This window comes from Parus major, chromosome 14 (assembly GCF_001522545.3).
Source record: "Parus major isolate Abel chromosome 14, Parus_major1.1, whole genome shotgun sequence".
Lineage (NCBI taxonomy): Eukaryota > Metazoa > Chordata > Aves > Passeriformes > Paridae > Parus > Parus major.
In genome coordinates this window covers 4658269-4685247 of record NC_031783.1, presented here as the reverse complement: position 1 = coordinate 4685247, position 26979 = coordinate 4658269, and the positions used below count along the sequence as shown (strand labels likewise).

General features: G+C 39.7%; 1 long non-coding RNA gene across 3 annotated transcripts in view; it reads right to left on the bottom strand.

Annotated features, from left to right (window-relative positions):
- LOC117245155 overlaps nucleotides 1-20410 on the bottom strand; it is a 49748-nt gene extending 29338 nt beyond the window's left edge. For 2 of the 3 annotated variants that reach the window (XR_004499477.1, XR_004499476.1), the window contains exons 1-3: nucleotides 20337-20410; nucleotides 20063-20192; nucleotides 17105-17220 (exon numbers count right to left, since the gene is read on the bottom strand). This is a non-coding gene — a long non-coding RNA (uncharacterized LOC117245155). The remainder of the gene's footprint in view (nucleotides 1-17104; nucleotides 17221-20062; nucleotides 20193-20336) is intronic. The other variant, XR_004499478.1, reaches the window with a different exon arrangement.
- Nucleotides 20411-26979: the final 6569 nt, after the last annotated feature.

The following is a 26979-nucleotide window of genomic DNA, read 5'->3' as shown; positions in this document are numbered from 1 at the left end:
CAGGGACCAGCAGGAAAAGTGCACAGCAGCTCCTGTCTGCACACATTAACATCCAAGTCACCCAACCACTTCTCCTGTGCCTCTGAGTCACCTCGATTGCTATGGATTACCATCCCTCAGGAGATTCAGGATGGCATTCCCATTATCCACTTAGGTACATGCTTTTACTATATCATCTACTTAAGCTGATCCTACCCACTGCCATTACTTTGTGTTATGAATGCTGGAGTTGATGGACATCAACCTGCCATTGCTCTCTTCCAGGGCATGTGAAATCAGGAAGTGTTGCATCACTTAGCTCAGGGCTTATGAAACACCCTGAAATGGCTAAACCTAAGCTTTGAAACTGGTTAGCTGTAACTTTGGTTCTTTGGCTATCAGCAGGTAAACATTACTTGTTTCAGTTCTGAAATGTCAAATTCTCCACAAAAGAAACACTTGCTGTAAATCTAAACCAGACTGGGAGAACCACACAAGTTCCTGTCACTCCAGTATTTTGTCCAGTGAATGACAGGGCTCTGCTTCCACAGCTTTCCCACCTACATGTGCAATGTGTCACTAACAAAATAATAAAATTGGTCACAGCAACAGTAGTTTGCACTTAAACAAATGGCAGGTGTAATACCTCTGATATTATCAAAACCTATTTTGTTAGAGACAGATCAAATGATTAACAGAGTACATAGAGTCAAAGACCACAAGCCACAGTGCAAGACATGCTACACTCAGTTCTATAATGCTATTCCAGTTTCAAGACAAGCCTAGTTTTAAAATGACCTACTAAGTGACACTCCCCATTAGGTTTCCCATAAAAATCACCTTATTACCTTCAAGTGTTGTTCACTTCCTAATGTCATGAGTCCTAGACTGAGTACCTCTCATGAAAAGAAAGTTATTCACTATTTTAAATATTTTTCTATAACTGTTAACATTACCTTCATAGAAAATTCTACAGAGTTGATAAAGTCTTCATCATATGCATTAGAATGGCCTAAGGAGCTATAAAATAACAGCTAAACTGTTCCAGGCACTGTTTGAAAAGGCAGAAGGACCACAGGCTGAAGAATTTTAATTTAGAGAGAGAAAATAAAACACATTGAAGAAACACATGCAACACAAACAGAATGAAAAAAAATACTCATCATTCAACAGCTTTTGGAAGTAAAAAGGTATCTGAGAGGGCACAAGGTGCTGGGGGAGGTATGGGAGATGAGGGCAAGGCAGGCAAGGAGCAAAACCAGGGGGAGGTACTATAGAGAGCAACGAAGCTGTAGGACCACGTGTGCTGGGCAGAGCCAAAACTACAAAATCCTTTGTATAAAATTAGGTATGTACTGAGAAGAAGGAAGAATTTCATTCTGGAGGAGCACAGCCCTTCCTCCTCCTGCCCTGTTGCTCCTATTGCCACACAACACGGTGCCCTGTGTTATGGATTATCCCTTTGCTCAGCTGGGGCCAGCTGTTCCAGCTGTGTCTCAGCTCCTCCTGCACCTGCAGCCTCCTCACTGCTGGGACAGTGTGAGAATCAGAAAAGGCCTCGAGGCTGTGAAAGCACTGCTCAGGTTTTACTAAACTAAACCTCCTCTGTTAACTTTGCTTTCATCGCCAATTCAGAACAGCACCATACAAGCTACAATGAAGAAAATTATCTGCACCCCAGCCAAAACCAGCACAAATGTCTCTGCAAGTCAGCAGTGTCCATGCTGATCCCACAAACAAACACCAAAAGAAGGAATTGCACACTCAGGACTATTGTCTTGTCATAGCCCAACGCTGCATGCTACTCCTACAACCTGTTTGATATAATTAATAGGAAGAGGATGCAACCTCTCTTGTCCTCAGGGGTTTGCTTTGAAATCACAGCCACTGCCACCAGCAAGGCTGGAAGCTGCAGAGTACTTTACAGGATGGTTCCTGGGCTCTCTGTATGTATTTATCTGTCTGTAGTACTACCACTCATTAAAAAGTCTGTCCCCTTTGCAAGTGAAAAAAATATTTAGTTCCTCTGGCTTATGACAGTCTTTGTAAAGAGCAGTGCTATATTGATTCTTTCCTCAGTGTGTTTACAAACTCATTTATAATGTTGTGACCTGAACTGTAGAGTACAAATTTAAAATGACCTGTACATATTACTTGGTAACATTTGGATTGCAAGTTAAATACTCCCTGATTAAACATGAATGCTTTTCCCTGGGAGTACGAGATATCTTATCAGAAAAGCCTTCTTATCAAATTCACCATCCTGGAGGCAGACACATTCTCTTGCAGTGCTGGGAGTTTATAATGATAAAATTAACAATGTTGTATTTCCCAGTGAAGTCAGCAGTAGTGCACTGCATCCTACCATTAATCATTAGAGCCAGTTCTCATAACAGAGCCACTTGCTGGCCCTCAGGCACCTGCATCACTCCCCAAGCAATTCCAGTCCCCAGCAATAACTTATCGCAGAAGCCAGGGATCAAGATTAAAAACCCAGTGAATAATGGGAGACTGTGTGCACCTCTATTCCTCTGGTAGATACAAGCAAGCTAATAACCTCCTTAAAGGGGAAGCAAATCATTCCATATTTTTTCACTTTATAGACAAGCCAGGAAAGACCTGTATCTACGTCTCAGTAAAATTTATTGTACTGTTTAAGTTACTTGTTTCTGCCTTGTGCAAGGCATCAGCATGCATAAAACATTGGTAGGGGAGGGCCCTCTGTGCAGCATGGCATTCTGCTCACAATAAAAACTGCAGGGGAAGGAAATTTTCATCTAAATCAGGAAATCAGAAATACTACCCATTTTGTAAAAGCATTTGGGCAAGCAGTATAATCAGAGGCCAGATTTCCAGCAGACAAAAAAATGGCTTGAATTGACATTTGTGCCACAGAGGTGATGAAAGAGTCCCTGAAAATGCATTTCAGCCATGGTTTCTCCCCCTCTCTCCTTCCCAGTCACAGGGCACAGCACTGAAATAGCGAGTGCTCTGCTGCTGGGAGATCAGGTCTCTGGAAAGAGTCTGTGAGTCCATGCAGCTCACAGCTTGCTAAAGTGTGCAAGAGAGGTCTGGAAACACAAGAGGAACCTTCATGGGGACCTCACTCCAGTGTCCCTGCTGGGATGACAAAATGCATGTACACACATACCTGTGCATGTGTGCACAGCTATTTCCAGAGAGCTTTTGGTCTCCTTCAATTCAGCATCAAATATTGACACCATGCTCTGAGGTTATTCCAGAAATTCCCACTTCGACCTACGAACCATATGGAATTTTAGAAACAATTATTATTGCATTGTTTATTCAAAGATTAATCTCAAAAAATTACTGCTACAGTACCTTGAAAGGAAGGGAAGGAAGTAGGGTCTGATTAAAGAGACTGAGACACTGTGCTGCTTTTTAGCATTCTCAAGAATTTCACATCCAGTTTTTACTTTTTTGGAGGTTACTACAAAGGGAATGCTTGAATTCCTGAGATAAAAGCAATAATTACTACACTTAGAATAATTAATACTTGCTACAGATTTTGTATGAGGTGAGCAGAAAAAGAATTTCAAGTGTGGCATTGGAGAGGAGAATACAAGGAATTTAAGAAAAGTAGATGTAGAACTACTGTGTTAAAAGTATCCAGTTTATACAGGCAGCTCTTTGTAATACCTGTGTAAAATGCCTCAGTCAAAAGCAAATTCAGACAACACACTGACTTGCAGCAGCCCAGCATATCAGTGTGTGCTGGAGAATAATGTGTGAAGGAAACAACTGAGGCACAGTTGGGCTGATTTCACAATGAAAACCATGTGGACACAGAGGAGAATTCTCTGTCACTTTGGATCCCATCTGCCATTTAGACTACATGAAATGTTAAGGAAGTGCAAATTAATCTTTAGAAGATGAAACATAGTACTAAAATTCTGTGAGAGAAAGGAATGAATATCAAACATGACTACAAAAATTTGTCAAGTGAGATTAATCATTGAGCCTGGTTATAAATTCTTCGTGTTCCACTGTTTTACCAAGAGCTTTCATGAAACATTTATTTTTGATTGTCAGGTCTCAGGAATTCTGCCTGATTTTCCCATCTGCTAAGAATATAAGTTCATCATGGTTATAAAATCTTGATGCTCCACAAAAGCCTCCCAAGCATACAGGGAAACAAGATAAAGTCATTACAACTTACTGATATGTCTGTAAACCTACATAAAAATCACATTATACTTAATGATTTAGAAATAAATAACAATGTATTAATATAATGGATGCATTTCTGAATGGCTGCATCTCTGAATACCATGTGATACAGTGGCATGTCCAATGATTCGAGCCAGGTGCTACTGCCATCACTCCAAGGGGTATTTGAAACAGGAACTGTGCTGGACTCTGATATGTGTTGGCATCAGTCCAAATCATGAAGTAAACAAAAAGAAAAACTATTGACACTTATTTCCACCCCAAAATCATGTAAGATGCCATTATTCTCAGTTTCAGGGTGTGCCCAGGGTGGGAAACACTTGGAAGAATTCCAATTAATGATTTTCCCTGATTAACTCTGACAATAACTCATTTTCCATAAAGATTCAGTCCTTCTTGATTTGATCTTTATTTTGACAAAATAAATCCCTAGTATTAGAAATCAAGTTTCAGCAAAATATCTCTAGTGACCCTATATTGGAATCCTGTGATTCATACTAGAGGAGCCTGTTGTAGAAGGAAGAATAGAGAATACTGCAAGGCATAAAATTGCTGGGATTTTAAAATAAACCCATGAATGCATGCCAATCACTTTACAAACATCAGAACTGGTGTCAACTGGAGGCTTTAGAGACATCATGCTGTTAGCAGCTTCTCCTCAAGTTTTTGAAGGTGGGAGAATCAATGAGAGGATGCTTCAAAAGCTGGGTACAAGTGATGTACATACAACTGATGGGAACAGCAGAGGAGCTTTGGGCATGTCTTAAGGAAGAAAAGTGACAGTCTCATAAAAGAAATTCTAAAGGATTAGGCTTCAGAGAACACAGTCCACACATGGATGAAGAAAGCAGCATAGCAAACCATTTTTACAAGTTTGTGGGTTAGTCTGAGAGCAAGGGGTTTCATTTAATGAAAAGAATTGGATTTTTAACCATGCCCCCTGGGGTTGTATAGGTTTGTAAATCAAATCTTTAGATCTGGTCAAATAATTCATTAAGATCACAGCCACACAGTGAGGTGTTTTCCATTCCTGAGCTGATCTTTGCCATGCAGAACTCAGGTCTTGTACCTTTCATTTCAATGTTTATTTTGCACTACTTTAGTTGGCCTCTGCCTAATTATCAGCTTGAAGACCTGTCCTTTTGCTGACATTAATAATAAATAATCAATAGCCCCCTTGTACTGTCACTGCCAACTCACTCACATGCAGTGAGGACAAGCTGGAACTCGCTGTGTCCAGTGCAAGAGCAAGCCATGGCAAGCACAAAACAAAGTACAAGATAACCTATTTAAACATCACAAAAAGCCTTTTTTCTCTCAATGGTGACTGAGCACTGGAACATGTTGTGGCCAGACAGTCTGGGAGCTGTTTCCATTCTCGGAGCTATTCAATACTCATTGGGACAGTGCCCTACACAACCTGCCCTGCCTGACCCTGCTTTGAGCAGGAGGGTTGGACTCGAGGGTTTCCAGACATTGCCACCAACCTCAACCACTGGGCCATTTTGTGAGCCTAAGGCTTTATTAGCTGACACCCTGGTCCCATGCTTTTGACTGCAAAAATGAGAGATACCAGTGATTAAAACCAAAATGTACAGATCCACCTTCCCATCAGCATTCCTTCTCAGCCAGCAGCTTCCAGGACACACCCCTCACTCACACCCAAAATGAACCTTCCTGTCTGCCAGCAGAGCTCCACAGAGGCACACCTGCCATCCTGGCACCAGTGCTGGAGGCTGGCACAGCTGGAACAGCTGTTCTCCACAGGAGCTCTGGCTGTGGCACAGTGGGCAGCCAGAGCCAGGCTTAGGCAGCGATCCACTGACAAAGTGTGGGAGACAAAAATGTGCAGTCTGCCCTGGCCAGTTCCAGAAACAGGGAAATGAAGCTGATGTAAAGATACAGGACAAGTATCAGCTGAACCTGACTTAAGACTGGAAAAACCTAAATTTTGGATTAAGGAAACAACTGGAAATATGCCAAGCTCAATTCTCTTCCTACAAACATACAAGAAGGGAGTTAAATTTAAGGCCTTGCTCAAGGTATTGTTATAATTGTCTTCTCCAAAAGAGTGTAAACCAGAATTGCAGGGAGAGACAGAAACACACCAGGAGAGACAAGGAGAAGCTCTGCTGTCACAAGCAGTCAAGACTTTCAACTCTTCTGAAATTCAAAAGAGGAGAAGAAGAAGCAGGCTGTGTGTTATGTTATGGAGGGAATATTGGATTTGAGGAGATGGACAACAGACTAGAGGAAATCTGATTGTAACTACTCCTACAAAAGATGTCCCACTGGAGAATTTTTTTCCCTCCTTTCCAAGACAAAATATTTAATCCCATAGCTTCAAGTCCAATAAAATTAATTTTTACTCCTTTGTTTTGATGAAAACCATAATTTGCTTAAGACCAGGTATTGGATGACTGCATTTATAAGCTGAAATTTAAATTCCTTAGACCATTAGAAAAGTTTCCCTAATTGGGTAATTTTTTCTGCAAATTGGTCTAAACATATCAGAAATCTTTAGTACTGTTATGACACTGCTCATGGAGATTTAAATAAAACAAAAGTAAACAAAATGCTGCAGTAAAGTAAACCAAAATGAAGAAATATATAACATTCAGTTTTTCATAAGGAAGCAAAAAGTTGGAATTATTCTACTAGGTTTGACTGTGGGCAAAAAAAACCCAATAAAACCACAAACCAACATAGGCACTATAAGAATGAAAGCAATGGTTTAATCCCAAAAATGCTTCTGCACATGGATAATTAAAATGCTCCAGAGTAGAATTATTCCTGTTCTGGAGTTCGTGCACAAGTATCAGGATGTAAAAAAACACAAGTCATCATCTCATACTGAAAATTACAGCTTTATTCTGTCTCTAAAAACTTCCTAAAATTCCTGCTGATTGCAATGAGGAGTTTGCAGGAGAAGTCGATCAGTGTATGATGATTCAAATCTTGCTTGTTTTGGTTATGGAATCCATTATTTGTGAGAATATCTGCATCTTCTCAAGTCCCACCTTGTATTTAGGTACAGCCAAACCCAACACACCTACCCCTCAGTGCTACAAGATAGTATTTCATCTGCTAATGCTTTCCTTTAAACTGCTTAGATTAAAAACACCTCTTAAGGAAACGGAATATGACATTTCAATAAAACCTTTTTTTTTTTGCAATAGTCCCTAAACAATGCATGTAAAGGATCAAGCTGCTGGGTACAAGCATCTCTTTGTGAAGGCCCTCAAATGTGTGAGCAGATCTTATGAAAGGGAAAACACAGACACCAGAGGAACACAACCAGTCCTTAGCCTTGAATAAAAATACTTTCATTCTACCAGAATTGCTCAGGTACAAAATGCCATTCAACTCTTTTCCTCTTTCAGGTCGCTTAATTTTACAGAAACTTTCTCTTCAATGGAGAATGTGATGTGAATTTAGAGAGAAGAGGGATTTGGGATTTTTTAGTGTGTTATTAAGCCATGAAGAGTCAAACATTTTGCTGAGTTAAGGTGATTCACTACACTGCCCTGCTTAAGCTCAATATCTATTTCTGTGTTGCCTATTTTAATCTTAGTTCCAAGTTAAACTGACATTGCTGAAGCTCTTTCCTAAGGGTTTCCAACACATAAGCCAAATTGCAGAGCCTTGTAAACTTCTGTCCAGCAGATGGATGGCAATTGATTAAGCTTCAGTGACTTGTCCATGAATATGAATTCTTAAAGACACTGATCTACAAAATCAGAAACTGGTAAATACTCCAGCACAGTGCTCCTGAAATTAGTGAAAGTTGTGTGTGAGACAGAAGGGCTGATCCAGCACTGTGTTCATGTAGGCCAACAATTTTACACTCGAGTATTCCACCATTTGGAAGAATGGGAATACATCTATTAATCTGGTCTCCAGAAAAAGGCAGATACTTTAGCAAAGTATTTGTAACTTTAACGAATTGTGGAACTAATGACAAAGTGTCCTTTGACTTAAGGAACTGAGAATGAGTTCACTGAACCCCATAACCTGATGGCTGACAAAAGATGATGGCAGAGAAATGGGAATTGCTTTGCATGGCTCAGAAGATGTGATTCCTCAATATTATAAAGAGAAAAGCATAATTCAGAGTTTGAGCCAATTTTTAATGTAAATTCACACTCCATCCTTCCTAGACCATTATTCTTATGACTACACCCTGGAGTACATTGGTTTTCTCTTCTAAACAGCAAACTTTGATACAAACAGCTTGTGAATCAATAAGCAACTTGTTTTGTGGCCTCCCTGTGCATTGATTCACAAACCATTTGTCTCCTTGTAAACACTGTAATAAAACAATTATCACTTAATAATGCACAATTACATCATCAGTAGCCAATCAGAATCCTGAGGAATCACCATTTTCTTCTCCCTGTATAGAACCTGTACATTGTAGTTCACTCAATTTCATAATACATCAATATATATTTCTTTCCTGGGTGTTTTGGGAGCATTTGTATAATTTTTCCCTAAATAAACAAAAGATCACCTGAGAAAGTAAGGTAAATCTAGGTTTTAAATAATCTGGAAATAAAGGAAAGAAAGCAGATTTTAAATTAGAAGTACTGAGGAGTTTAGCATAAAATTTCTATTGCAACTGGTATTCTAATTTTTAGATAAAAACCTTCTCTGAATTAATTTAAGGAGCCAACCTTGGGAACTGTACACTGAAGTCCCCCAGTTTACCAGGGCCTGTGTTGTGAGTCCTAAATGCAAATACAGTGTTACAGGCACAGCCTAATGACTGCTGTAAAGGGAAATAATCTCTGATCTCCTGGCCATGCTGATAGCCCAGCCCTCCTGGCTGCCCAGACACTGCTGGCTCTGCTCACTTTGGGGCCACCAAGGCATCCTGGCCCTTTCCTGCTGCTCTTGCTGCTGTGTTTTTCTTCCTCACATGATGTTGAGGTTTTTCCCTGTTGGGAATTTGGGATTTTGGGAGGTTTTGGTCAGCTCACTCCTCCAGCCCACCCAGGTCTCTCGGGATGGCTGCCCTGCCCTTGCTGCATCAGCTGCTGCCTCCAGTCCCCTCTGAGGCTGATGTGAGCAATCCCTCTCCTGTAACACTGCTGTTACAGATGTTAAACATCTGTACAGATGTTAAACACACGTGTGTTTTACACACACACCCCTTGTGAGCAGCTCCAGACAGAGCACAATCCCCAGCCTCTATCCTGGGACCACTAAAACAGTTTTTACCTGTCTGGTTGTCCTTTCATCCAGACTGGGAGGTCCTAACTTGATACAAGAGTGCATGAAAAGCAGTGTCAAATGCCTTGCTGATGTCAAGACAAATGATCTCTCTGCTCTCCCCTCATCCAGAATGAAGTCATTTTCCACAGAAATCAACCAGGGTGGCCAGGAAGGCTTTACCTGGTTAATTCACATGACTGCTCCCACTCACACTGGTTTCTTTCTTGGGTATCAGCAAGACCAAATTGGAGCTGACTGACCTGTAGTTCCCAAAATTGTAATTTTGGCTGGTAGGTGCTAAGGAAATATAAAAAAATAAATTATAACCCATGACATTCTAAATATAAACTCTTGTCTCTTAAGCACCTGTTGCAAATAATCTCCTCTCAAATTTCCAGGTATAGGTGACACCTCTGGCCTTCATCTAAAATGCCTTCTGGCTTTTTATTCCAGAAACAACTGTGATTTACACACCAATGATTTTTATTTTTTTTTTCTCAAGAAAAGAACTTGTTTCTTTCTTGTAAAGAGATAATCCTAAGTCTTGAACATTCTGATTGTTTTTTTTAACAAATTGTCAATTCAGTCACTTGTGTTCCTATTCTTTACCAGCAATTTAAGGTTAAGAGACTATGACAAAAGTAAAATGTGACCTTTAAAACTATTTATTTATGGAAAAATCCCTGTATGTTTCATCTTCTCTGATAAACCCAACATTTGGCAGGACTGTGCTGTAAAAGTACCTACCACTATCAGTAATATTTTTCTCAAGAGTTATTGATAAATCCTTCTAGTCCAAAATAAACTTGTTGCATGTTGCAGAAACCCACAGGTGTATTATGTTGACAGTAAAAAGCACTCATTTGGTAATTTTTAGAGCAGATTGTCAGATATGACTGAAACATCTCCAAAAGGGACCCTTTGAGGTCATTAAATCAAACCTCCCACTGATGTGTGGAAATCTTACCTAGGAAAATTCTTATAATTTACTTTAAAAAGAGTAGACCTTACATTAACAAACTAAAAACCAAAAAATACACACTTGCAAGTCTCATCCTTTACCTAAACCTAAAAAAAAGGTGAAAATCTACCTCTCTTTTACCACCTCTATTATGATTATCTACAGCTTTTTGGAGACATTTAATCCTCCCTCCCTTGATCCTTCAGAACAAGCACTGCAGTGGACAGGCAGATAAATGGAAAAAGGTTATAAAGGGAACTCCCTGACATAGAAAAGTCAATAAAGGTCAACAAGCAGATGTTAGCCTGACACAGCATCAAGAGCTGTGTCTTTATATACATACATGGAATGGATCATCCCCTGCAGTTTTGGATTGTGCTGGCACCACAAATTACAGCAATTTTTGGTTAATACTCCAATGCTACACAACCTTTGGACAGAATATTATATCCTGGGAAGACAGGCTAAGTCCCCTTTGCAAAAAAACCAGAGTACCTAGGGTATTGGAAAGCATGTGCTTTCCATGTCTTTGAGTATCACTTGAGCAGTCCTTTACAGAATATGTCCCAGAATTATTTCCTCATGTTATTATTGTGTTGGTAAATTACCCCAGTTTTTGGTATCTCTAAGGAATTAACTTAATTTCAGCGACCAAGGAAGCACCTTCTGTAGTGATACAGGCTCAGACTGACAGAGCACACTGCACAATCCTTCTTCTGAGTGTGATTCCTCCCCAGGACAAATAAAGCCCTCTCTCAGCCTTGGTCTGCTATTGCTGCATCCATTCAGGACATGGCACTGCCTGCTTTCACTGCTGCAGCACAGCAAATTTCTGAATTTCTGCTTCCACCTCCAGTCACAGCAGCTGCTGCCTCCAAAATCAAAGTTTAACTCCTTGCAGAGAAAAATATGCAGTGAGAAGAACAAAGCAGGGCACTGACCACAGAGTCATCCCAAAAACTCAGATACAAAAATTTCACACAGTTCTTGCTTTTCAACTACCTGAAAGGTTCCACCACCAGCAAGGTGACAGGAGGGCTGAGCTGCTGCCAACAGTGCAATGAATTAAAATATTCCTAAAGAACAATGGTCCCTGGAGGCTACAGCAAAGCCACCTCAGACTTTCCCATCTTGCATGACCACACAGCATTCTGTTGTAATTATGACCTCTCTATTACACCTAATGACATTTCAAGCCCACTTCTCAGAGAGCTTTTCCTGCAGCCCTGGGATGTGATCAGAGGCCCACATTGCCAGGAATGCTCAGGATGTTAGAAAAGAGAGACTGTCCTGGGTCCAGCCCCACACTGCTGCATTCACCAAACAACATTACTGCCTTCTCCTTAACAGCCTGACACCATCTGCTGCCTCCACCCTGGGCACCAGGCCACAGCACTGCCTTTTTTGGCGTGGCTTTTTTTGGTTTGGTTGTTGTTTTCCGTTTGTTTATTTGTTTGGGGTTTTTTTTTGGGGTTTTTTGGTTTTTTTTAACTTCTCAGGGAGAATATTTTGGAAAACAAATGTGCTCTAAGCTAACAAGGCCCAGCTCTTTGATGGCAGGGACACAGGAACTCCTCACCACTGAGGCTTCCCATGTTTCCTGCAACAATTACTCACATTATAGACACTATACTTTTTCCAAGTTAATAAATATTATTCTCTTCAACTGCAGTATCTGTTAATTGCTGTATGGCTGTTGAACTGCATAAGCTTTCAAAACCCTCTATCACACTGAGAAAAGGCTGTGCTTGTGAAGCCAGAATTAACAACAGTGCATGGTAAAAGCAAAGTGAGATTAATTCTGGCCATTACAAACTTGACTCTCAGAGGAGGTTCACCCTGTTCCAGGAATTTCTGGGGAATGCACACCAGAATACACCAGAATACACCAGTGCAGGGGAATTCAAACAGTTTTACATGGCTTGGACCCTCTGCTCACTTATGAGAGAAATCAAGGCCCATGTATAAATCCTGGCCTGAAATAAAGTCACAAAACTCTTTGCTAATCATACACATCTAAGCATACAGACACAGTAGATGCTGACCACTAACACTTATGTTCAAAAGACAACATTAAATTCAGACTTTAAAATGCCACACAAAAATCTGTTTGCATAGAAACTGTCCAGAAAATTATGAGTTACAGAACCACAACATCAGCAGTTCAGATGCAACAATGTGCTTTTATGTTTCTAATACTGTATTTTTCTCTGTTTGGACTAGTGAATGATTATTATTTTGGTTGGCACTATGGTAGGCTTTTGTGAATCTGAGTAAATAACCTCCCTAAATCCATAGCAATGAGTGTTAAATTCAGCTGGCCCAGAAAAAATGGCATCTGCTTCATCTTTGATACTTGGCTTAAAGGGTGCTCCCCAGTCTTCATGTCAAACACAGGATTCCATCTTCACATTTTATTTTTATCAATGCTGGTATCAAAACAATTAAAATATCTTTTATGATACAATATTGTAAATGTCAGCATGATTCCTTTTATTCTTGACAGAAGTTGTGCAGACCTAGTGCAAAGAACTAGGCTCAGTTAGATTCCAAATACTTAGAGTTGCCTAATGTATCTTGCCATGTCTGTCATCTTTATCTGCTCTGATTCAGCCATGGAATCACAGTCCATGGAATTCAGCCAAAGAATCAAATCCCATCTCCCCCACAAAGAAACTCCTGACAAAGAATTTTTCCAGTTAACTGAAAGATCTTTGTAGGGACTGTATGAACCCCCGAGATGTCAGAAAGGGAAGGTGATTCATCAAGGTGATGGTTTCTCCAGAAGAGCCAAAGATTCTGTGCTGCAGTTTGAGTTGACAGAGCACATTGGCAAGGCACAAGGAGAAGCCTGAACCTGGCCCTAGATGAAAATTAGGCCAGGTACAGAACAGCAGGGCAGGTCAGTGAAAGCTTGTCAACATTGTTTGTGGGTAGGGAATAAACTTGCCTCAATTTCCTGAGAGTGCCTGAGAATTCTGATTAATGATTTTGGGTTTTTTTATTCCCCCTGCCTGCCTTTTGTTGAGGAAAAAGCTCACTGGTGAATCTGCATACCTTTGTAAAGGAGGAGGGAGGGCTCTGTGGCGTTCTCTCTCACACGATCAAACCTAATTTCCTTCTCAATTTGCTGAGCCACTATCTCCAGTAATTGCAATTGGACTGTCAAAACTGTTGGCATCTTGAAATAATGGAATACTACCTGGTATCAATCTCATTTCACATTCCTGACAGAAAGCATGATTTCCCTTTGTCTGTCCATTTGCAGTAACAAACTGCATGATTTCCATTTGCACTAATAATTTCAACACACACAGCTGGCTGGCCAGCATTTCAGATCTATTCCTTTATTCTTACATTGATATAAATGTTGTTTAATATCTGAAAAAGTACTTAAGGCCTCCAACACTTTTATTTTGTTTTTATTATAAAGGCCAGGATTTATTTCATTGGCCTGGAACAATATAGAAAAATAATTCCTGAAAGCTTGAGGAATCAAGTTTTGTGTTGAATAAAACCCCAAAAAAAAACTGAGACTAAAAAATTATTTCATTTTACTCATAATTAGTGTTGGTTCCAAATAGCCAAGAATTCTTTCCTGAATACTTGAGATGGAAAGATCTTTTCCATCTTTTCATACATGAGCTCAGATATCCATTTTGGAGCTATTTCCCTATTGCCCACATGCCAAAAACTTTTGGTCTTTAGCATTTAAATCTTGCAAGGGAGGCTTCACATTTTAAATGAGGAGAAAATGTTAGGTCATATCAATCAATGTAATATTTGGAAAGAATATTTTTGAAAGTGGATGATGACTGATTTATCCAAGAAGAAAACTCCAGAGAAGGGCTATAAATGTAAAGTCACTTTTAACTGTTCTCAGTGGATCCTCTTTGCCTTGGCTTCTCTCCCTTCCATCCCCTGGACTATTTGGGGCCCATCTCAGATTGGATCCAGTCTATCAACATCTTTTACTGGAGGTTCAGAACTGTACACAGCATCAAAAATCTGAATTTAAAGTGCCAGAAGAACGGAAATGTTTGTATCTCATGGTCTACTCCCTTCTAACTACATGATCTAGCTCACTTCTGAATGCCAGAGAACACCTTCTCCTTCCACTTCAGAAATCCTCATATTATCTTAAAATTTTGTCTTCAGAACAAAATATGTATTTCAAGCACCACTTTTTGCTCCTATACTCATCATCTCCTTGAAGCTGATTTTTTCCAGTTAGCTATTTGACCACAGCAGATAGACTATATCCTAAAGGTGACCAACAAATGGAATTTTTTAACCAGGAATAGAATATTAGATTCCTTTTCATCTACCTGTTGTATGCAATAAGAAAATTGATTAATTAAGAAAACATTTTCTTTTTTCCAGTTTTGCAAAAAAAACCAATCAGAAATTCCCACCTGACAGCAATTTCTACTTTGGCTGAGCAAATTTTTATTTTAAATACATTAATGCATATATTAAAACAGATAACCACACAGTCTGTAATTGGGGAAAACAGAACTATTGAATGACCTATGAGACCCTTTTGTTAGCATTAATACCATTTCCTCCTGAAAAGAACCTGTTTCTGCTACATCATGTTATTTCCCTTTGTTATGGTAACTGTCACAGCAGTCTCCCAGGCCTGGCTTTTGGAAGATTTACAGACAGCACCCCCTGACTCCTTACTGAGCTAAAAACGTTTGTGTGATCAAAACCACCTAATCAGGTTTGTGCTCTGACTCAGATGACCCTGCCTGTTCTTCTCAGAAATGCCACGGCTGCTGCAGCGTGTTACACACACAGAGCTGAGAAAAATTCAGACCCTGCTGCACTCTTTGAATAATCATAGAGCAGCTCATGGACTCGAGTTCAGCCTGGGAGACCCTGCCACTGCAAAATGCCCACCAGTGTAAAAGAAGTTGGCATCCTCACATTTGAAAGTACTGTATGAGAATACCCCATTACTCTCCATTTTAACAGATACATAAATTAATATGAGCACTTTTGGCACAGTTTTTTTCCTTGTCTGAGTACGAAATAATGCTAAAGAGTGATTGCCAAGCAGTATTTCTCATTAACTCCAATGGACAAAATTATCCTTCTCCAAATGCCAAGCTTCAGAGAATTTCATGAGATCCCCAGTTTCCCCCATTTTCTATTTGGCCAGCACATTCTGCAGTATGAGATCCCTCACCTCTGCTGAACACTGTTTTCCCTTTTTCACGTCCTGATGGCTGAATCCCCAAAACAGCACAGAACAGCACATCTTGGGGGAAAGCCATGAGATATTTGGGTATATTGAGCTGCACCTCAAGAACCACTGGTTCAATGCCTTCCTCAGAAGAGGAAAGTTTTGGCCTCCTATGGTGCCCCATATCTCAGTAGCCCTCAGTGGGTCAGAGCCTGGCTTTCCCCAAGCCCCCAGGACGTGTCCCCTGAGGGGGTGGCCGAGGGCAGGGCCACTGCCCCAGGCTGCCCTCCTGCTAACCCAGCCCAGCTCATCCCTGGCACGGCTGGAGTGTCTCTGACTCAGTTCCAGGGCTGCCAAAATGCAATCTAATAAAACAGAGCCAGCTCCTCTCCCACAGAAAGGATTTCAACACATGTTCAGCTTGACCCAAGCTCCTCCCAAGCTTTGGAGTTTAAGAACACAATTTTTGAGGGGGCCCTGTGGATTTGGCAATTCTTCAGCATTTCCCAGGTCAGAGTCTCCTATTAAGTACAGTGGCAGAACACTTTTAATTTGTTTTTTCTTCCCCCTATATACACATAGAGCTTCCACTGTCTGTGCCAAGCAGCAGGATGAAATTAGAGCAGACACTCCAGGACCAAATACTGAAGATCTGCATATCAGATCTTCCCACCTCTAAGCCTGATCTCTATTACAGACACAGGCACCTCAGGCAAAATATTCTATTTCTCTATGTTCAGTTTTCCATCTGTAGAATTAATATTACAGTATCTTCATATTTCTTAATTTTTGTCTCATCTATTTAAATTACAAAATTCAGTCTTGAAACTATTTCTAACCTGTGACTTTACAAGTTGTATGAAATATGAGAATCAGAACAATACCTACTTGAGGCAAACACTGCAAAGAAGGGAATTAGCCCTATACTGATATTTCTAAAGTTTTAGCAGATACCACACTGTGCTGCCTCTGGTTTTCATTATGCAGCATACTTGGTTATGTTGCTTTTGATGAATCTTTGCTGAAGTAAACATGTACAATTTTTCCCTATGTATTTCCATCCTTTGTGTGCAATTTTGGTGGAATGTCCTTTCTCAGAAAGGATAAATTCACCTCCATTCATCTACAATTCATCGAGAATTCAACATGGGAAATTTCCATCAGTGCAAAACGAATCTGTTTGACCTCAATGTCCCTTGCACAAAAAGTTCTGAATCTGAAAATATAGGATTAAGAGAACTGGGAAAGCAAATCTCACTCCATTTCACTTCTTGACATGTTAAAATACAGATAGATATTTTGAATATGTTTTTGTGATAATTCTTCATATTTATACATATATATATATATACCCACACAATATTTACAAGTGAATCATTTCTGGGGACACAATTTTCATTTTGATGACCAATCTCACAAGGAACCTTGAAAAATATCTTCTGTCAAAAAATCAAAAGTCCAAACCAGACATCCAACAATAACATGAGAAAAACTTTGGTCATATTTCACCACAGTCATCCCAAATCACAGCCTTGTAAATGAGTCATGGAATAAGACTGACCTACCTGCTGCACCACTCGTGTGTAGGACCAAGGTTAAAAGTGTTTGGAGTTTGCCAGCCCCAGGGTAGCTGTGTCATTTGGACAGTTCACCTGATCTTTATCTTTCTTAGTTTCCTCACCTGAAGAAGAAAAATGAAAAGGCTTCCTCAGCAAAAGCAGTTAAGTAATAGAGTTAGGCAAGACATTACATAAGCAATAGATGCTTAAACCCAGTAAATGGTGTTGATGATCCTAATAATTTAGGAGAAATAACTTCAACATGCTAGATCTAACAAGCTACAGAGCTAGCTCTCAAAATGTTTGATATTGACTGTAAATTCAATAATTATCTTGGCAGTTGCGATACTAAACAAAACAAGATCTTCATCTCTTAAAAATAAAAATAATTTGCCTTCTTTTATTGGCTTGCAAAAGATTTTGCCCTCAGAGCAGTGGAAGGTGCCTCTGGAGCTGACACCAAGTGTCCAGCAGTGCATCCACTGCTGCTGGAGTCTCCCAGCTCGAGTGTTTGGCACAACCCCCCCTGCCACAAACACCATTGTAGTTGTGCCTATATTAAATAGAACTTAATTACACCTGCAAGCATGCAACTATGAAAAATGATAAATAGCCCTGGCTTTATGACTGAATGACAATAAACATGAAAATCAGTATTGAAGTGCTTCATGTGCTCCTGGCCAAGGAGGGTTATGTGCCTGCTTGCCAGGAGCTGCACAGCAAAGTCCATGGACTTAGAGCCAAACACCTAATGAGACAATTATGCCCTCACAAGGTCTTTGCCTTTAATCTCATTAAATGAGAGGTGGGGATGCATTTTGTGCTGTAACAGAGTAAAATGTTCTCTCCCGCTTTCCCTTCTTTCTTGCATGACAGCACCATCTGTTTATAAATACATCACTGGAATGACAGTGCTCTGATGATGTACTAATATAATACATCATCAAAGTGCCATCAGTGATGATCTAATGATGTATTAGAAAGCTGTTTATCAAAACCCTGTTGCTCTGATGATGTATAGGTGCAATACATCAGCGGAATGTCTTGCACCGGTGGCACTGCACTGATATAGACCTTGTGGGGAAAAACGAGTCCTGCAGGGATTCAAGAGAGGGAACAAAATGCAGACAGATAGAAAAGGACAGTGAAGGAAATGCACAGTCAAATGTGTAAATGAATTAGAGTCAGGAAGCGTCAAAGGTGAGGAGAAAGAGACAGAGGTTTTGGACAACTGAGTTTCTATGAAATTGGATTCATCAGCTGCAGAGACACAAATTTGGTCACATGATAAGTGGAACAGAATGAAAAAGAACACCAAAAGAGACCTGGATTATATATAGTTTGTTTTACAGCTCAAATCCTAGCTCTCTTTCACCCTTTCCTCTAATTCCTTTCTGCAAGAAGGACAGAAAATAAACAACTGGGTTTAAAGTATGAAGTAGAATAAGAGTAATTGACCTGGAAAGTCCCGTGTGCCTCACGAATCATGTTTTAGGACACCGAAGTTAAAAGACTTTGTTGAAGTTTTGTTGCTTTTTGGGGTTTGTGTTTTGGTTTTTTTTTCCCTTTCCCCCACCTGATCCTGCATTTCCAATTGCATCCTCCTAGTGCAACACTTTGCACCTGTGACCAAAACAGCACTGCTAAAACAGAGGAGCTGATGATGACACCATAAAGTGCCAGTCAAAGCTCACTGCCTTTCCCTCCATTTTATTGCTGAGCATGAGGTTAAATGAAGCACAGGATACATGGTTTATGATTTTATTAATCAATGCAAAACAATTCTCTTTAACCCCCACCTCTCCTTTAAATGAGTGAATGGATTCTGCTTGATGGACCTCCTTGAAAAGATGACCCATAGCAGAAATAACTCTTTAATGCTGAGAAAAAAAGAAGACTGAAGTGTGAAAAATGGAATGGCTGCTCCAGCTGAGAAGTTCCCCCACCTTTGCACTTAAACAATGTAAAATTTCTTGGGGATGTTTTGTTGTTTAGGGTTTTTTTTTAATAAAAGGACGTTTTTCTTGCAGACAGGCAGGAGGCAGCTGGGTTTGTTTTGCTGGTACAAAGTGGGTCTCATAAATTTTCAACAGCCAGCATCATAACAACCTCATTTTATTTTTTCTAACCTCATCATTATGCATTTCAGAGGTTCTTCATAGGCTCACAAAACATTTCTCAGCCAGTGGAGGAAAAACATCTTTGAGAGACCTCCAGTGATAAAAAATGACCAGGAAGGGGTAACTCAGCATCCCCTTTTGGCAAGTCCAGGTCACATCTTACCACTGGCGAGGCTTGGAGGTGCAGGAGACAGTGGTGCTCCTTCCACAGAAGAGCCATGGGCCATTTCTGTGCTGGGGTGCTACAGAATTCAGGGCCAGCTGTATGCACACAAACCTCAGAGTGCCACATGTTCAGTGTGTTCCTAGAACAATGTATATATGTTAAAAATTAAGAACGCTAACAATGTCGACATTTGGAACACAATTAACTACCTTGCTGTCTCTGCTTTTTACTGTTTTCATACTTCTAAGACTTTGAGGACCATGTCAAAGGTACAAAGCTGTCAGAAATGGGTTTGGTAAGTTTGCCAACTCAGGACAACCAACATTTTTCAATATTAAACAAGAGCAAAGAAGATTTTTCAACAGATCTTGTCATTTTCTGTTCATGAGCACTTGCAAAGGAGCCTTTCCTGCCTTTGTCACTCAAAATTACCTGTTATTTCTCCAAAGCAAATTATTCTCTCCTCATGGACTGCTTAGATACAAAGGGCAAGTAAATTACACAATTCTCTCTGCAATGTATTTGGATAGAATATATCATTTAGCATGTGCATATTTGAAGATCTTTGTGTGACAGCAAAGTGCAAAGATCACACAATCTGGAAAAGAAAGAACAAAACTGCCAAGTCTTATGTACCCAACATATATTTTTACAACAAAGTACACAATGATAACTTACTCACAGATCACTCTGTTTCAGGAAAGATTTATTGTTTCAGGCTCAAGTTTCCCAGAGTGTTGTAGGCATTTAGGAGAACCTGATCTTTGAGGCAAAGTCAGTCCTCTTCTACAACTTGGGACTTGAGAATCTGGACAGCAAAACCAAAATATTGATATGAAAACTCAGGCCTTGATGCTCAGAGAAAGGGAACACAAATACATTGTGAGCTTTGGGAAACTGAAATGTAAGCACAGACCCACAAATTTAAAAATTAAGTCACTGAAATCCTTACCACGTGTTTTATCAAGCTTATTTCCAATGGCTTCATTTATCAGTGGCAGAACAACCCTCAGTGTTCAAGAGCCTGGAGAAAGGTAATACCCTTCTATTAGATCAGTTGATTTTAGGAAAAAAATAAGAAAAACTTGGATGTTCTGACCCCTCCATGAAGTTTGAAGTTTGTCAGGCAGTTGCTATTTCAATTGTGAATTCTCCCACTCCACAGGCTGTACTACTGCACAGACTGACCCAGCTACAGAAGTTACTTGGGGAGGCCTGGACTGCTGGAATTGGATGGTAGAAAGAAGGCTTGGTTTTCATGCCTGGTGCCCATGAAAAATTTTCCCAAGACAGACAGGAGCATTTGTTTCAGTTTCACTTAAAAGTACCAGTTTGAGACTTTGGGGCCATCACAATTCATAGGAATACTCTCACTGCTGTGGCTGCTGACCCTAAAGAAGTCTTTAAATGTCATGAAAGTGAGAATTGTACAGAACTGTTGTGTCTTTATTCTAAGGGCTGAAAAAGAGCAATTACCTGGATGGAATGATTTGTGTGATCTGTTGGAGACCACTGAGCAGCTCTGAGCTAAACCGGAAGACAGAGAACTAAGCCAGGTGCAATAACAATCTTGTTAGGACTCACACTTTCCTCACAATGATTTTCACCTGGGGCCATTGCAAAGATGAAGAGCATGATCACTTTCCAGGGAGGAAGTAGGTGTTTCTTGATTTAACTTCTTGGTTCTTTGACACAATGTTTGATTTAAGAGATGTTTTGAAGACATGGATTCCAGCAACACATACAGATTTGAAGGTTGGAGGGGAGCTCCTAAAGAGTTATGGCAGCTTGCCCAGAGAAACTATCAGTCACCTAAAGAGATGTCATGCTGCCTTTTCCTGTCAGTGTCACCTGCTGTAACAGCATCCTGTACATTATCTTTCAAGAGCTGAAACTGAAGTATTTAAAAGTAGGGATCTGAGGAAAAAGGTAGAGAGACAGTTATTGAGCCTGGGCCTTAGGAACTTCTTCTGCCATGCTGTGTCTCACCTGAAGTTCTGATCATCATGCAGCCTAAAGGTTTCAATACAACTATGAATAGAATTGTGTGGATTTTCCATTTTAGTGCTCCTTCTGAATGGACACAGCAAGAGCAATGCCACAGACACTTCTTGACCCCAGACCCATGGCACTATGCCCTTAAAGCCCTGCAGAACTCAACAGCACAGCACCCAGTTTGCAGGGAGGCCCTGGGGCTGGGCTGCTGGGGTGAGCTGGTTTGAGAACCAGCCCTGGTAGGGAGATGAGCATCCTGAAAACAGGGACCACACCACCAGTGCTGCTCAGCAGTGCAAACTGCCAGCACCAACAGGGATTTCTGCAAGGGCAGCAACACACTGATGGGCTAATTACAAATCAACATCTGCCTAATACTGCAAAATTGAAATTCTGATAGTTCTAAAGCAGCCTGAATCCTTGAAAAAGTGGGGACAGTTACAAGGCAAACTACAGGAGATTTCTGGAATGCCAGCATTAACAAAGCCACGAGACAAGCGATGCTCCAGCAGTTTGAGCTGCCTGACCATTGAACTAAACCGTGCTGAAAGTGCCTAACTTTTTGTTATTAATTACCAAGAGAGCAGAACTTAAGGAAGGATTGAGGCTTTAGTTAAATAAATGGAAAATAGCCAAGCAGAAGGCAACACTTGTAGAACAGCTTTGTAAGGGGCTTTTTTTCCCCTTTTAGAAAAATCCAGAGGCATACGACAACTTCACATACAACAGAATCAATGATTTACCACCTCATTTCATTTTTAATTTAATGGTTCTGTTCATTCATAAAATAGAAATACTACAAGGTGAAACATGGACTGAAATTTAAACACCTCATTAGAGTTACATATTATTTTGTCTACCAAATATATTGCTTTGTCAATGAAACATGCTGGTTTATGCGAGATCTCTACCAGGCTGTTACTTTACAGTTATTTGTTTGGGTTTGTTATTACTCTGCAGTTCCCTGATCTACATGTATATAATTTGGTTTATGTGTAGCACACTCAATGATATTATAATGATTTGTAAGGTATTTGTATTGATTTCACTTTACAAAATAGTCAAAATGCAATTAATCATAACAAAAATAGACCTCATGCAATCTTTAGAGTTTCCTCCATAGAAAAACTTATTGAAAAGAGATGGGATCCAGAAAAACATTTCAGTTTTCACATTTCAGTTTGGCTTGAAAAAATTTGATTGCTGAAAATATTTGATCAATACTTGTCACTTCTAATTTGTCATTTCGTAATAGCTGCAGATAAAATTCATTGTAACGCAGAACTGAAGACTACCAAGATAATTAAGTGGATGTATCTAATCCATAAAAGTTCTATAAGCAAAATGAATTCTTGGGTTTCTAACCCTTTGAAGATAGAAATTACAGTATTAAAACAAATCTGAATCTAATGAATGCAGAAAACAGTTTGACTTCCATGAAATTGCACTTCCTTTGTTCAAACTACTTTTCCTTCGAAACTTTTCAGCAGTTTCCCACTTAAGCCAAACACCTGACTGAACTTGATCATGGCAAACTGGAATTTTACATCCAGGACAAAAACCCTGATGAATGTGCCAATAAGGTTCCATTTAATAATAAATGGGATCTCTAACAAGTCTGCTGAATAACCACCTGGTTTGTATAGCTCTCTGCAGTTATTGCAGTGCTGGGGCAAATGCAAGCACTGCAGACAGAGCAGGGAGCCAAAGGATTCAGAAAAAATCAGAAAAATGGTAAAAATCAACACCAATCATACACATGTTGCCCTCCTATTTAACAAATCAGTGCTTGGGAATTCCCATTTGGCACCAACATGGCTCTGTCAAGTTCCCCTGCCTCGTCTGCCTGGGTGAGCTTTTCCTCAGATAACAGGAGCTGTTGTCAGACAATTTCTTGTTCTTTTGAGCTGCATTGGCAAAGGGTGTAAAGGAAGAAACTCATCACCAGAGCTGCACATGTGCTGGAGAGACTACAATGTGAACAGGGCATTGCAGGTGAAGCTTGAGGTAGCTTTTGCTAGCAAGACATGACAGATTAAATGTTAGTGAAAACAGTATTGGTCAGCAATCCCAGCAAAACCAAAATCCATAAGTGAAGGAACAGCAAACAGAAGCCAGGTCTTTTCCCAGGATTTATATTGTTATGATGCCAGCCAGAACCAAATCAAATGAATCAATTGAAATAGTTGGATATCAGCACACAGGTTGTGCCAGGGGATAGGCCAGATGACCTGTTTGGCATGCATGCCCTCCTCCCCAAAATTCCTGTGCTCTCCAGCTGCTCCCAATGTTCTCCAAGACCTCCTCTGAAGGGTGAGCAGCACCTCAGACCAGCCCCTGGGCTGTGTCTTTGTGCCAGGTTTGTAAATGGCAGCAGGGCAGGAGCTGCATTCCTTTGTCACTGTCCTGGGCCTGGCCTCTCCTCCAGGCTTGCCCTGTGCCAATGGAAAAGCCTTCAAGAGCTCAAACCCACACCACCAGTGGAGTCAGACAGTTCATTCATATCATAATTAATAATAATAATGCCACCCCACTATCTCCATAAAAGTTACAAATAACTGAACAAGAACTGAGGGACATTTTCAAAAGTTACATATAAACTGCCTTTCCAATGCTCAATTTTACCTTCTTTTTCTGCTTAATGGAGAATTGCCAAGCTTTTCAACAGCTTTCTCTAGGCTGCCAGGAAACTGAAATATCAGTAGTTGAAACCCCAAAATACATTTAGCTAGTTAGGACTGTGGAATAACAAGGTCATGTTAAATTGGTTTTGCTAGGAGCATTTATTCTACTGAAAAATAATAAAGACAGTATTTGCAACTATAATAAAAGCAGTAATAATGGTGACAAGTTCCACCTGTTCCACTTCTCATAAATTGGAGCTTGTGTAAGCCTATCAGAATAAAACTGGATTCTATTTTGTGACATTTCCATAAAAGCAATACAACTAACAGTAAACGAGAGATAATCAACTTTTTTTTTTTAATCCAAAACCCAATGTAAACCAGCATTACTGGCAATGCACTGTGAACAACATTTTTTGGCACATAAAAAGCAACATAAATCTAAAGTTCCCTACAAATTAATCCACATATTTATGCAGAATGAGTAACCTTCAATGAAACTATATTTAACAGAAAGCAATAGAACTCTCTGACACAACAGCATGTTACACCTGTAAATCAATGTACCTTCTATACTGTATCATTTAATAATATCACACAATGAGATTTTTAAGCAAAACCAAATTTTATCCCTTAATTTGATCTACTACAAGCAAACACTGATGTCTCCAGAACACCATCAGGTACCAACATGGACAGCACTGAGCACGTGTTAAAATCTGCTGTACAGGAGAAGAAACTGAGCCCTGCACACGGTAGGTGCACGATTCCTGATCACCTTTGGTACCTTCCTGCAGTCCCACACATTATTTTGGGATTCAGATGCCCTTTGGGTCAGCTTTTCCCTGAACTCCTCTGGTAATTGACTTTCCATTCTGCTGGAAATGATACAGCTACAAAAGTGCTGTAGCTAAAGTCACCACACAAAGCAACTCCAAACTTAAAAAATGTTCACGTCTTACAGCTAAAAAGCTTTAGCAACAGAGCCCCTTCCAAGGAGAAAAATTGCAAGCAGAAAATTTTCAAATGGGTAAATTGAGACATAGGAAATTAAATTAACCTTCCTAAGGTCTCAATGAACCCACATGAGCTTTGTGCTTTTCCCCAAACCAGAAACTAAACCAGTTTTCATGAACTTCAGGGCAAGAACAACAATGAAAAAATATTTTAAGAAGTCTGTTTAAAACCCAACCAAAAATATGGGACCTCATCTTCCTGTAAATTTGGGATTATCCCTGTTTTTTTTAAACCAATTCATAGACTTCACCTCATCATCCTTGATTTATGGTTTCAAAATTGTTAACCTAAGTAATGAAGCAGTGAAATAATAATAAAGAAGTTATTCTTGCCAGAGCAAACATCTAAGCCTAATTATTAATATTAGTTTTCAGCGACATCAAAATGATATTCTGATTTCTAGCAGCAATCTAGTGGGTGAGTGGTGGGGACAATTTATCATGGAAGGAGGAAAAATGGTACATGCTGTCACATCATGTATCATAGAAGTATCAAAATTGCTATGGAAACTGTGCACTTTTTATAGAGTAGGCACATAAAATTCACATAATATGTCAGAGAATAAGTTATTACTGTCCTGAGGCTGTAATAAGATCTACACCCTTATTAGTGAAAAGATTTGACAGATTTTGTTTATAATGAATACTTGTAGCCAATGAGTTTGAGTCAAAGTCACCCTATTTTGACCCATCCACTTGCTTTCAGGTTTCTGTCTCCCTTAGATACAGGGAGAGTGCAGAGTAATATAATTTCCAATGGTTATTAGATTCCATTATAGTCACCTGTGATGAGACAGGGAAATCGTCCATATTCCAAATTATTAGGAGGAAATACCATCTTAGTCTTGGATTTTATTCTTGTGTTACACAGTCCTATTCTTAGCATTTATTTGTGTTGTTTAAATTTGTTGTCAAAGAGATAGAGCAGATAATTTAGGATTTATTTGATAGGACTGCGAATAGAGAAATCTAGGTTTTAGCACAAAATGGTTTAAAGCATTTCCTGTGAAGAACCTAAACACTGGAGCCCTTTGCCACCCTGATCTCTGTGTGACAGGTTTCTCATTGACTGACAGCATCTCTGATGGGTTGGGTTGGAGAAAAATGAGCTTGTTTAAGAGAGCAGAAGATACTACAATTAGGTTTCTGCAGTCCAGCAAAGCAGGGACTGCTGAAAGAAAGGAAAATGGAGAAAAATGGTTGCACGTGTAACACCCTGGAGTGCAAGAGAACATTTATCACCTTGGTTTATATGACACACTGGATGAATGTTGATGAAGATTGTCAGCATCAGTGTCAGGGAAAGCAATTCCACAAATAAAAGAGTTTGTGTTAAAAGACTCTCCACCAGGAGGAAATTCACATTATTACTTTAATAAATAAACAACCTACAAAATGGAGCAAAACAGATAACTGTAGATAAAAATATTTGTTTTCTGTTTTGTTTTAAACGTGGGCTCCTGTTTACTGAAGACAGTGCTCTTGTAGTAAGCATAGAGCAACCAGACTGAAACCTTGGAAAACAATAAAGGTTTTAAAACAGCCTCTGAGCACACTACAGCAGCAATGAGAAGTGCAGGACTGCACTACAGGTAAATGTTATGTTTACATTGCTTACCTATTCCATTGATGTGTAATGTAATACATCAACAGAGTAACAGTGTAATACATTACACTGTTCTACAGTAGTCCATTGCCATTAAACCACAGCTTATCAACTAACAAGAATTTTAATTCCTGTATATCATCTTCAAATGATATAGGAAACACCACCTAGAAACCTGAATTTTTGAAATCATTGCTGAGTCCTACAAATAACCCATCACTGTCCATTAAAAGCTGCACTCAGCAATTAAAAAAAACAACAACCAGACAACAGAAAATGCAAAGCAAACCAGAAAACAACCAAATGAACAAAAAAACCCCCAAAAAAACAAAAGAGGATTACCTGATGTACACC